This window comes from Brachycentrus maculatus, unplaced genomic scaffold, assembly GCF_059751285.1.
Source record: "Brachycentrus maculatus isolate JH-2025_06_01 unplaced genomic scaffold, ASM5975128v1 h1tg000293l, whole genome shotgun sequence".
NCBI classification, from domain to species: domain Eukaryota; kingdom Metazoa; phylum Arthropoda; class Insecta; order Trichoptera; family Brachycentridae; genus Brachycentrus; species Brachycentrus maculatus.
This window is the reverse complement of record NW_028281044.1, coordinates 2,004,083-2,016,856: the sequence shown is the minus strand read 5'-3', so window position 1 is coordinate 2,016,856 and position 12,774 is coordinate 2,004,083. Positions and strand designations below refer to the sequence as shown.

Below are 12,774 nucleotides of genomic sequence, written 5' to 3'. Positions count from 1 at the left end.
GTCGATGAAAATGTCAACATATTTTGAGTGCGTCTTAGTTTTGGTTCACAAATTCTAGATACGCTTTACTAAGGAGTTATTTTATCTCCTCATAATTATAATTATATTAAACTCCTTACATTTCAAAAAACTTTTCTTTTCGAAACCATATAAATATTTCGAAGAAAAACATATTTTATTTAGAATAATTAAGCTTTAATGTGGATCATTGTGGATAATTTTGGAGAAATAAAACCATATATGCAAAAACGCAAAAATGCAAAAACGGTGTGTTAAGAAAAAAATAAATTACGTAAAATGTAACCTAGATTTAGAGAAAATTAAAATGCGATCTAACGAATGCTGGGCCTTAACGCATTTGAGTTCTTTTTTCCTTAAAATAGTCCTTTTTTAATAAATTTATTTATTATTTTTACTGTTATTTCTTATATCTTGACCAAGTGCAAATTATTCAATAACATACTATTACAAGTTTTGGGACTGGGACATCCTGTACACCACTGACCTTGAAGTTGGTGCTTGACATTTACCATGTAAAATGAATTTTCACAGATATTCAAGTACTTGGGATATGTATTAAATAATTTAAATTCAAGGGCACAGGCGATCGGATATTCTTAATTAATTTTTCCTTGCGTCGAAATGCGTGGGCGATCTTGTAAAATAATGCAAATAGGATTTAAATACTATCTTAAAATGGCTTCATCCGATTATATTAGCAAGTGTATTGATTAAATTACAAATAAAACACTTGAGTATTATGTTTTAATTTCAACTAGTTTTGTCTGCCTCCGTAGTGTAATGGTAAGCGTATTAAGCTACCATACTGGAGGTCCCGAGTTCGATTCCCGGGGAGGGGGGGCTCAAATAAATACAAGTGATTTTTTCATTCTAATATTTATTTCATACTTCCCTGGACCCGAAGCGGAGGTCTGATCAGCTTTTTTTCATGTGTAAACGATCAAGATAACACTGCGTTTATGTGATGCAGTGCCCTGTGCACCATCGAATGATGATAAGGAATTGAATAATAATTTATATTTATCCGCCTCCGTGGTGTAATGGTCAACACGCTAGGCTAGCTTACTGCCGGTCCTGGGTTCAATTTTGAGCTTTTCAAAAGCCGCCCAACTCCTTATTCAATTCAATTTAATTCAGATGTTTCGGAAGCTAGAGATGCTTCCATCTACATATATAAATATCAACTAAAGCTTTATCAACTTAAAATTCATTTTATAAAAATTCACTTTGTGATTTTCCAATGCAATTAATTACATCACATTGGAAATCACAAAGTAAACTCCCGGAATAATCCTTCCTTCAAATTTTCCCTCAATCGGTACCCTATGCACACCATTTTGTATAAAAAGTATGTCATATGTATATATTTCAAGTAAAAACTTACGACCGCAATTGTAATTCAAACAGATTCCCATGTATTTAATCATGTTTTAACAGTTAGTTACATTCAGTTATGCTATTTGGCCTTGTGTGAATCAGCATTCAGCACAACTGCTCATATTATGATTCGCCTTTGGCTGATTTTGAGTTGTACCGCAATTATATATGTTATAAGAATGTGGTTTTGTGTTATTATGTTTATTACATATTAGCGAACAGAGTGACTAATGAAGAAATGGCTGCCAAATCATTGGGAAAAATTGCGCTTTAAATTGTATCGGGAAAATCCAAAAAAATGTGTTAGTACCAGGGAATTGATCTTTGTCAGACGGGAGGAATATCTAATTTAACATGCCCAACCTATAAAGGATTGTTTTAGACTCGTTTTGTGTTTATAACAGCCGATATAATTGATATTTTCATACATCATTTTCTATTGGAAAATTCGCCGAAAAAACGATATTTTCGTGAGTTGGCAATGAATGACGTCACAGAAACGATGGAGTTATTTTAATGTTGGTGTCGTTGGTAAATTATTAGCGGCTCTATTTGTTGATGTCTATGGTCCACCCTCCCACCCCCCCTCCCCTAATATTTGTATAACGCAAATGGTAGTGTAGTGGTAAACAAACAATCCACACTACTACTATTACAGCACTATAAACCATGGACAATAAACCATATGACGTCATAAAACGTTCGATAACGGAAATTTGATGACGTATGTAAACGCACGTTTTTCGTTTTATTCAAATATCTTAAGTTTAAACCTTAATATCTCCCTTAGTTCCCTACAGATTTCGATAAGAATGTTATGGATAGTCTTGTGATTTTTCATATTAATTTATTACCCAATAATCCAACATCGTGACAAAGGCGTATTATAATGAAGCGTAGGGCATTTTTTTTACATAAGAGTTACATTTATTATTTACCTTGCTAATTATGTACAAGATTTATAGATCTTTGATTTTTATAGATTTTTGTTTCATCTAATATCATGATTTATTTAAAATTGTAGGAACTTCTTCTTCTTCTTCTTCAAACCGACAGAATAAATAGAATAAATATTCGACACATCCGAGAAAACGATTATTTGGGGAACGATAGAGGTTTCACTGTAATTGGATAAAAAAAGTATATATAGTTATATATACGTATATATATATATATATATACATATATATATATATATATATATATATATATATATATATATATATATATATATATATATATATATATATATATATATATATATATATATATATATATATATATATATATATATATATATATATATATATAAATATATATTTATATATATATATATATATATATATATATATATATATATATATATATATATATATATAAATATATATTTATATATATATATATATATATATATATATATATATATATATATATATATCCTGCATCAATCATCACCATCGCCGCACCTACATGTACCTTCTCCTCTTATCCCCATTACACAAAGATCCGGCTAGTAATTTTTCCATCCACACGTCTTAACTAGCATTCACTCCCCTTTCTTCCGCGCCGACGCAGTTCCGTCATCTGTGTGACCTCCTTAGAGCCGACCAGTTACCTCTCTTTCAGACGCAGATAGATACGTAGTATTTACATAGATATCGCCTAACACACACGGCCAGGCAAACACGCATATATTATTTATAGAAATTTCAGATAAATAAATAGTTCGAGATTTGGAAATTCTCTCTCGCTCAAAGATCACGTGTCATATTACTATAGAATAAAATAACAACTATGTAATTTTTCCACATGAATTTTAGTTGGCCAGCCAGCAACCGGGTTTGGTCGTAAAAAAATATCTAGAAGGTTTATAGATCGATGTTAAAAACATGTTTTATTTTATTCTGTGCTGGGAACAGGATCGAAGCACGTGTCACAACCGATTTTATGAAATACATTATTGTATTTATAAATAAAATAAAACTAAATAAATAATTATTAAAAGAATATATGATTGATTCAAATATAAAAGGAAAAAAATATATTTAAGTCGCATTGTCAATGAAATTGACTTTACTATTTTTTTACATAAAAATCTCAGCGTTGACGATAAGTCGTCATAAGCCATCTTTAAAAAAATATGAGATTTAAAGCATTTTTTTATTTACCTTGATTATTATGTACAAGGTTTATAGATCAATGTTAAAAACATGTTTTATTTTATTCTGTGCTGGGAACAGGATAGATAATGTAGTGTACAATCAGGAACTTCTCAGCATTTGCTCATTGCTGGGAGGAAACCACGTGAAACTCCTCAGGAGAAGCCGGACTGCTGACTGTCGTCAGCAGGCCTTCCGTTCCACTAGAAGAGGGTTCTATGTCCTAACTTGGTTTATGGTACCAATGTCCTACACTGTTTTTATCACCTATGATACTTACTTCAGCCTTCTTCTTGTATCCAGTAAGGCCTCCCTTTTGGACTTCCGCAGTTGTCTGTTGGACGCGACTCTCTTCCAGTGCAGGCCCGCTACTTTCCTAATGTCATTGGACCATATTATCTGAGGCCTACACGCGCTTCTAGGCCCTCCAGTCAAGCACCTATATCTTCACCAGTGTCTTCAGACATGATAATAATTACACTGGCCAACAATGATTTTGTAACTGAAATTTTGATGACTGATGTCAATCGTTTTTATTCAAAGTCTATATGGTGACAAGCTTGTATCACGTCAAGTTTTGATGTTACACTCATATTATTGTTTGTATGGACCCCATACGTTGTAACCGTAATACAATTTCAACAAAACTTCAAATATTTGGGAATTAAATATTTCAAGAAACTCCCTAAAGAAATTTTAAAAAATAGAAGACATAAAAATTCTTAGGCAAAAAATTAATGCCCATTACATATAAATCTTGAAAAAATATATAAAAAATACTATCATACCATTAATTATATAAAACATTAATCCATGAGTGTAAGTCCCTCTCCAAGCACAAGAGCTCAGTCTCTTTTTTGGAGAGGCACAGCTAATCTAAAAGTAAAAGTTTGTCATATGTATTAATGTTTAGAAAATGTATTATGTTGTACTTATAAATGTAACTATATGAAATAAAAAAAATTAAAAAACTGGTTGGTATCTAGACATGCTTTAGTCTAAGGTCTAAGGTGCGCCATTGGGTGCGGATAAGGGTAATAAGATCTTCAGACATGCGTGCCACATGACCTGCCCAGTTCCACTTTAGTTCCGCAATATATGGATAGCATATCGCTCACTCCTTTCAAGAACGTCATAAAACAAAAAACTTGACTTTTCAGGGGAACGTTTTTAAAGTTTAAAAATATAATACTAATATTAAAAATAAATATCAAGCCACTTACTGAACTTTTTACTGTGCAACAGATCTTTTAAGGTAAAACCTGAAGGTTTTTACTCCATTTGAAAAATATTTAGTATATTTAAAAAAATAATTAAACAATACCTTTTCTTCAAAATGCAAAAACAACACTTTCTGCCCTGTCATCATCATCTTCTAAAGGCAGCGCCTTGTTGTGTCAGCCACTTGTCTCTGTCAGTCGCCATCCTCTTGAGCTGCGAATAGGAGGAGACGTCCATGAGCCGCTTCAAATCCTGGAAGTATGAAGTTCTTGGGCGGCCTCTTGTTCGTTTTCCCAAGATTCTTCCTTCGAAGATGTTGCTAAGAAAGGTGCTATGTCTAATTGAGTGCCCTATTAGCTTGGCCTTCCTCTTCAAAATATGATTTATAAGCTCTCTTCTTTCTTTTACGTCCTGCAACACCTTTTCGTTGGACTTCCTTACGACCCATGATGTTTTGGTCATCTTCCTCCAAACCCACATCTCAAATGCTTCAAGCCGGTCTTTTTCGTACTTTTGGATGGTCCAGGTTTCACACCCATACAACAAAACACTCCAAACAAAAGCCTTTATGAATCCTTTTCTTACTTCAATTTTTAAATGTTTGTTTGATAGGAGGCTGTACTTTTTCATAAAAGTTTGCTTGGCTAGCGTTATCCTCTTTTTTATGTCTAGGGTACATTTATTGTTATATGTTAGCGTGCTACCCAGATAACAGAATTGATCCAACTGTTGAATTACTCTATTTCCGAGAAGTATTGTTGGATGGAGGTCAGATTGCTCTTTTTCAACGATCATTGATTTTGTTTTGGCGGCATTAATTTTCAAATGGAACTTATCCAGAGCATTAGAGAGAGTGTTTAACATGTGGTTCATGTCACTCTCGTCCTCTGCTATCAGGGCGATGTCATCAGCGAATCTTATACAATGTATTTGTTGACCGTTTATTTTTACTCCATTTATTTTTTCCTTCAACTCTTCAATGGCCTCCTCTATGAACAAAAGCCTGTAGCCTCTATGAACAAAAGCCTGTTCTGCCCTGTAGCGGGTAAATATTAAGTTAAAAATATGCCTCTTTTGCTGGGATATAGTACATTTTCTGGGCATTCCAAAAACATGCACAACTGAAAATTGACGATTTTTTATTTATTACGTTCTTGAAAGGAGTGAGCGATATATTATTTATAGGTCCGTGGTATGAAATCGAAAATTGGTCAAGTCCGCTCCGAGGTCTTCGGCAATCTTGGTCTCCGCTTTGAGACTGCTTTGACCTACATCCCCTCTCGACCTGTTCCGCGACTGCATTCCTCGCGACCTGCATCAGGCGGAAGGGGAGATGAATATAGAGAACATTAGCAAGTGGACCCGACCATTGTCACCCGGCTCTCGAGACGTCCGGGCAAATGATTTGCGATTTTTGTAGCGGGGCGCATATTTTCCGACGATTCAGCTGCGCCCAGACCCGAAGAAACGTACGCATACAAAATTTAGTAAAAGTAATTTATAAATATCACAGCGTAGCATCATAAATATGTTAAGTGTAGTGGATAGAGCGTTTGGCTCCTGTCCTGTAGGTTCCTGGTTCAATTCCAGCGGGAATTTAATGACAAATAAAAACTTACATAAATTGCAATAAATAAAATTATTTCTTGCAATTAAAATAAGTTTAACCCATTTTGGTTAAACTAACGATACAGGGCAGCTTTAACATGGTCAGCAAACATATTTCAATGGTCAGCACGCTCGGATACCGTTCTGGAAGTCCCGGATTCGATTCCCAAGGAGGGTAAAATAAATACAAGTGATTTTTTCACTGTCATATTTATTCAATATTACCCTGGACTGGTACCTGAAGCGGAGGGCTGATCACCTTTCCTTCATATGTAAACAATCAAGATAACACTGCGTTTATATGACGCAGTGCCCTATGCACCATTGGGGTGCGGATAAGGGTTTTATTATTATTTATAAATGATAGTTTTAACTGGATAAAAGTATAATCCAGTAATATTTATTATATTAGACACTGGATTATTCAATATTATATGTGTCTTAACTTGATTGGTTTTAAATAAGAAGTAGCATATGAAAGGTATTGCATATATACACGTTAAAAAAATTAATACAATTTGGATGTTCAATAAAGCGCAGAATGGTGAACGCAATTGTTGGGCTTTAAGGGGAATTCTCAAAATTAATGTGGAATTGTTCAAGTGACTTTATTTTTATTAATGTAACTATTGTTTATTTTATACTTTTTAAAATGTAAAGCTGTACAATTCCCGAATAAATAAAAAAATATATAATAATAAAATTCAATTTAAGTACGCGGATTTTAGTACGTAAGAGGTCGGTCGTGCCTTCGTGCGCGATTAAAAAAATCTGTCGGAATTTCTTTTTTATTCTTATTCAATGCCTCTTTTCTTTTCGAAACCAAATAATTATTACGAAGAAAAACTTATTTTTTCAAACAAAAAAACGGTGTTTTAAGGGAAAAATTCTATTACGTTTTAGAGAAAATAAACTGGGCATTGAGGCCCAACATACGATCAATTGCAGGTTAATTTTCTTAACTAACACACTGCATACTGTACGAGTTAACACATCACTCCTATATGAGTTAACGCACGAACACGTTAAAATTAACTAACTGAAAACAAATAAAAGGGTTCTTGCCCAAGTAACGTGACTTTGTGAAGAAGATGTGTAAATTTATACGTATTTCGGTAGATATTACAAAATCTACGTGATTTCCAACACGTTTTGTATGAACGGTGATTATATTTTAGATACGGCATTTGCGCTTTGTGTATTTAACGTTAATTTCGTGTCGAGAACGGTAAAATAACGACACTCAACCCATTATTTACGGCGACTTAAGATAAAACGAATTGAGCCAATACGGTATTTTAATTTCAGCACAAATAAATAAAGATTTAACTCTGTTTGCGAATTTTTCGCCAGTCGATGAAAACAACTGTAGTTTTCGAAACTAGTCGTGTGTAATAATAATTATAATAATAAAACCCTTATCCGCACCCCAATGGTGCATAGGGCACTGCGTCATATAAACGCAGTGTTATCTTGATCGTTTACACATGAAGGAAAGGTGATCAGCCCTCCGCTTCAGGTACCAGTCCAGGGTAATATTGAATGACAGTGAAAAAATTACTTATATTTATTTTACCCCCCTTGGGAATCGAACCCGGGACCTTCAGAACGGTAGCCGAGCGTGCTGACCATTACACTACGGAGGCGGAGTCGTGTGTAATGAAATAAAACTTTATAACATTTTGTGTGTTAAATACTTGTTCACATTCTGGATTATCTCCAATTAAAGGATTTATTTTTTATATTATTTTTTGAAATGTTAAAAAATGATATGAGAAATAACTCCTGTAATTGGAGATAATCCAGATTTGTGAACAAGTATTTGAACACACTCAAAATATTGTTAATAAATTATCTGGTTAAATTAAAAGCTAAAATAATAAAATGAAAAGGATATTTTCCGGCGTTTCTCTTGCATGTGCTTATTATAATCCAGGATTCGGACCTCACATACTAATATAAGAGTTTCTGCTCAATAAAAAAGCTTGTTCATCTCACAAATAGATGTCTCTAGTGAAAATTCTAGTGATTTAAGTACAACATTTCAAAATTGGATCATATATACCTAGAGAACTTACCAATACCAAGAATTTGAGTAGTGTGGTTGTCAATCATGGGCAGAATTGGTGAATGTTACACGTGTGTAAAGTGATCACTTAAACCAACCTATGACGGTCGTAAGCCCCGTAAATGCCCGGACTTCCATGTTCTTCTTCATCTATGTATTTATTTTAAATCAAACACAGATTTTTTGAGTCTACTAAGTTGTATTTTATTAACAAAAAACACATAAAAAATTATATTGTGACAATTGTTTAGGGCATTATCAAACGAATACAACTTAATAGACTCAAAAAATCTGTGTTTGATTTAAAATAAATACACAAATTAAAATAGAGTTCTACAAATTAAACGCCAAGTCAATAAATAATTCTTCATCTATCTTGAGATGTCAAAAAATAATATGAAAATAACTCCTGTAATTGGAGATAATCCAGATTTGTGAACAAGTGTTTGAACACACTCAAAATGTTGTTTATTTATCGATAATGCTTATCTCAACCTAACATGAGTAAATTTTCTATGGCATTGAATTTTAATTCTTACAATCATAACTTCATCAGCAAAACAATACCAACATTTTGAGTGTGTCCAAATACTTGTTCACAAAATCTGGATTATCTCCAATTACAGGAGTTATTTTCATATTATTTTTGACATCTCATCAAAGATGAAGAAGAATAACTCCTGTAATTGGAGATAATCCAGATTTTGTGAACAAGTATTTGGACACACTCAAAATGTTGTAAATAAATTGTCTGGTCAAATTATAAGTTTAAACAATAAAAATGAAAATGGTATTTTCTGGCGTTTCTCATGTGTGTGAATATAATCCAGGATTCGGACCTCACATACTAATATAAGAGTTTCTGCTTTATAAAAAGCTTCTTTACATCTCACCAATAGATGTCTCTAGTGGAGTTCTAGTGATTCAAGAACAAGGTTTCTAAATTGGTTCATATATACAGAACTTCCAAGAATTTGAGTTGTGTGGTTGTCAATAATGGGTAGAATTGGTGAATGTTACACGTGTGTAAAGTGATCACTTAAACCAGCCTATGACGGTCGTCAGCCCCGTAAATGCCCAGACTTCTATATTCTTCTTCATCTTTGATGAGATGTCAAAAATAATATGAAAACAATACCAGTTTTGGTTTACTCATAAGTTGATCGTATCTTATTTCACCATGCCCGCGAGTGACATAAAACTTCAAACGTAAAACTTCATCCATATTTGGAAAATTCGGTTAATTTTCACCGAATGACTTATTTGATTTATCAAAAATAGAAGTAAGATAAGTACGTACTAGAAATACGTCGTGAAAGGAGTGGAAGAAATACTGCGACGAGGAAAGAAAGTCGTAATTGCAATAATTGTATATAATTGTAAGTGCTCCGGTGAAAGTTGGTCATAAAAGGAGTAAAGGAAACTGATTTTCTTCGTCTTTGTTCAGTTAAACTGGGCTGACTTCATCTTCAAACTCTTTTCCGCACCTGATGGTTCATAGGGCACTGCATCATATAAAAAGAGCGTTTTCTTCATCGTAAAGGAAAGGTGATCAGCCCTTTTTATCTTCAATTAATCTGAGATAATCAAGATTTGTAAACAAGTTTTTGGACACACTCAAAATGTTTTAAATAAATGAATTGGTCAAATTTTAAGCTAAAAATAAAACAAAAACATATTTTCTAGCGTTTCTTAAGTATGTGAATATAATCCAGAATTTGGACCTCAAATACAAATTAAAGAGTTTCTGCTTAAAGAAAAGCTTCTCTCATCTCGCCATAGACGTCGCTAGTGATAATCTAGTAAATTCAAACTGTTCGTTTCGATATTAATCAATTAAATTAGAAGTTCCAAGAGTTTTGTGGTTGTCAATCATAAGTAGAATTGGTGAATGTTACACGTGTGTAAAGTAGTCACTTAAACCAGCTAATTACGGTCGTAAGCGACGTAAATGCCCAGACTTCCATATTCTTCTCCATCTACGTTAAGATGTCAAAAAATAATACGAAAAATAAAAATCTGCCAAAACGTTTTTTTATTATTTACAATTATTATTCATTGTAGCAGAATAGCCCCGTTTTGTTGGCAAAAAAATAAAAAGTCACTTAAAATTTATGGTTTGTAATGAAGAGAGGCCTCTTAGAGCAATGTGGGTGCCCAAATCGGTTGCTGACCACACCCATGTAAGCTTTTCTCTGACACACATAACGGAGTTCGGTACCTCCGTATTTAGTTGCCTTAGACGCGTGTGAATGGAGATAGGATGATTATGTTGTAGATAAAAAACAGTATGTAACCGTTGGCGGTGTATGTTTGGACTGGCCGATTATCGATTTCTTGAATCTTTTATTTTAAAATTTAGGTGTTAATTTACGTGCTTTTTAACCCTTTGGTGGGCAAATTTTATTCCTCATAATTACTTCAAATAAATTACGGGTAATTATTAACAAGCCATTTTTTAATATAAATGTAAAAAAAAAAAATTAAAAAATACTCGTATTAAAAAGATAATTGTGGTAGGAAGCATATATCCCACGAAAAAATCATCATATTTTTTTAAATATTAATTCTGCGTAAAAAATATAGAAAATACACAATTATAGTAGGTAAACATTAAATAAACAAAAAGGACAGAATGTTTTTAAATTTTCAGCAACAACCAGTTGCCCTGTTTAGTTATAAAACAAACCCTGAAGAGGGCAACAGGTTGTTCCCGAAACTAGTTTACAATAATCAAAGTGAATGGATCATAAAACAAAGTTATTTTAGTTCTCCAAATTATATAATAAGAAAAAAAAACTAGCTAGCACAGAACCCTGACCACGGCATAGAAAGATAACAACACAATGCAACGCCTTATATATAATATGTTAAGAATGCATCAATTTCTTGTGTATGTATGTTAGGTCCCGTTAATAATTCCCAATGTACAGAAGTGAAAGCGAACACGTACCTAGATGGTATCTCACGAGCGCCGGACCACCTGTCCCTAACAACGTACCAACCTTTACCCATAGTGTCAAAGTGTGTCGAAAACAAAACGCACCGTACCAAGTTTCAATTCACATTTTTAACAAAATTTTCAAAAATATTTTAGACTGTGCCTTGTTACTGCGAATGATGAATATTAACGCCCCAACCAGAAGTACAAAAAACCGTCATATATTTTATTGTAATAACAGCCGGACAGTGTCTGGATTCAATACTTCTATACACCGAATGCAAAACCTCGGCAATGATTTCGCGGACTGTATCGATATCTGGAATATGTCACATCTTAACTGTAAAGCAATCTTATTTAAATTCAGATAAAACGTTAATTAATAATATGCTGTTTCAAAATACGTCACCATTATTATCTATGTTTCCTTTTACAAAAAATCTTGTTCCTTAACATCCATTTTTTATTTATTTCAATTGATAAATTTTATTATTTCTTCATATTTCGCTTACTCCTTTCAAGAACGTCATAAATCAAAAATCGTCAATTTTCAGTTGTGTATGTTTTCGGAATATCCAGAAAATGTACTATATCCCAGCAAAAGAGGCATGTTTTCAACTTAATATTTACCCGCTATAGGGAAGAAAGAGTTGTTTTTGCATTTTGAAGAAAAGGTATTTTTTAATTATTTTTTAAAATAAACTAGTTATTTTTCAAATGGAGAAAAAACCTTCAAGTTTTACAAACAAATATCTGTTGCAAAGTAAAAAGTTCAAGAAGTGGCTTGATATTTATTTTTAATACATTGTATTTTATTCTTAAACTTTAAATGTTCTCCTGAAAAATCAAGTTTATTGATTTATGACGTTCTTGAAAGGAGTGAGCGATATATTGTAAGACGTGTTTCGATGCATCGTTAGATAATGCTGCTGAATGCATTCAACATCAGTATCAAACGTCGTACGAATGCAAGAAATAGTGATATTTAACATGTTTTAAAAAAATGAGATAGGTCTTTAAAGAATATATGTTAATGTGTTTCGTCTTACATTCCCATCGTATATTATTTGTTCAAAATCAAACCGTAATGCGGTTAAGCGGTTGAATCTCTCGACCCTGAAGCTCTGGAATCGATTCCAGACTGGGATACTAAAGTAATAATAATGCAACAGTGTGTATGTTAGATGACCACTTTAGAATTATACGATACTGCATATTTTCAGTGCGTTTCTGTGGTGTCGAAAGCTAGAATCTCACACAAGCCACCACAAAGAAGATCAAGTATACGAAATGTGGTGTCACAGAAGAATTTTCAAAGTATATTATGTTGAGATAGAACATTTTGAGTGTTTTTTTTATATCTGTAGAAAGATTATTGA

At 32.9% G+C, this 12,774-nt stretch overlaps 1 protein-coding gene across 2 annotated transcripts in view; it reads left to right on the top strand.

The window, feature by feature from the left end:
• Nucleotides 1-12,774, top strand: part of LOC148305030 (uncharacterized) — a 166,522-nt gene that overhangs the window by 24,967 nt on the left and 128,781 nt on the right. The window lies entirely within an intron of this gene.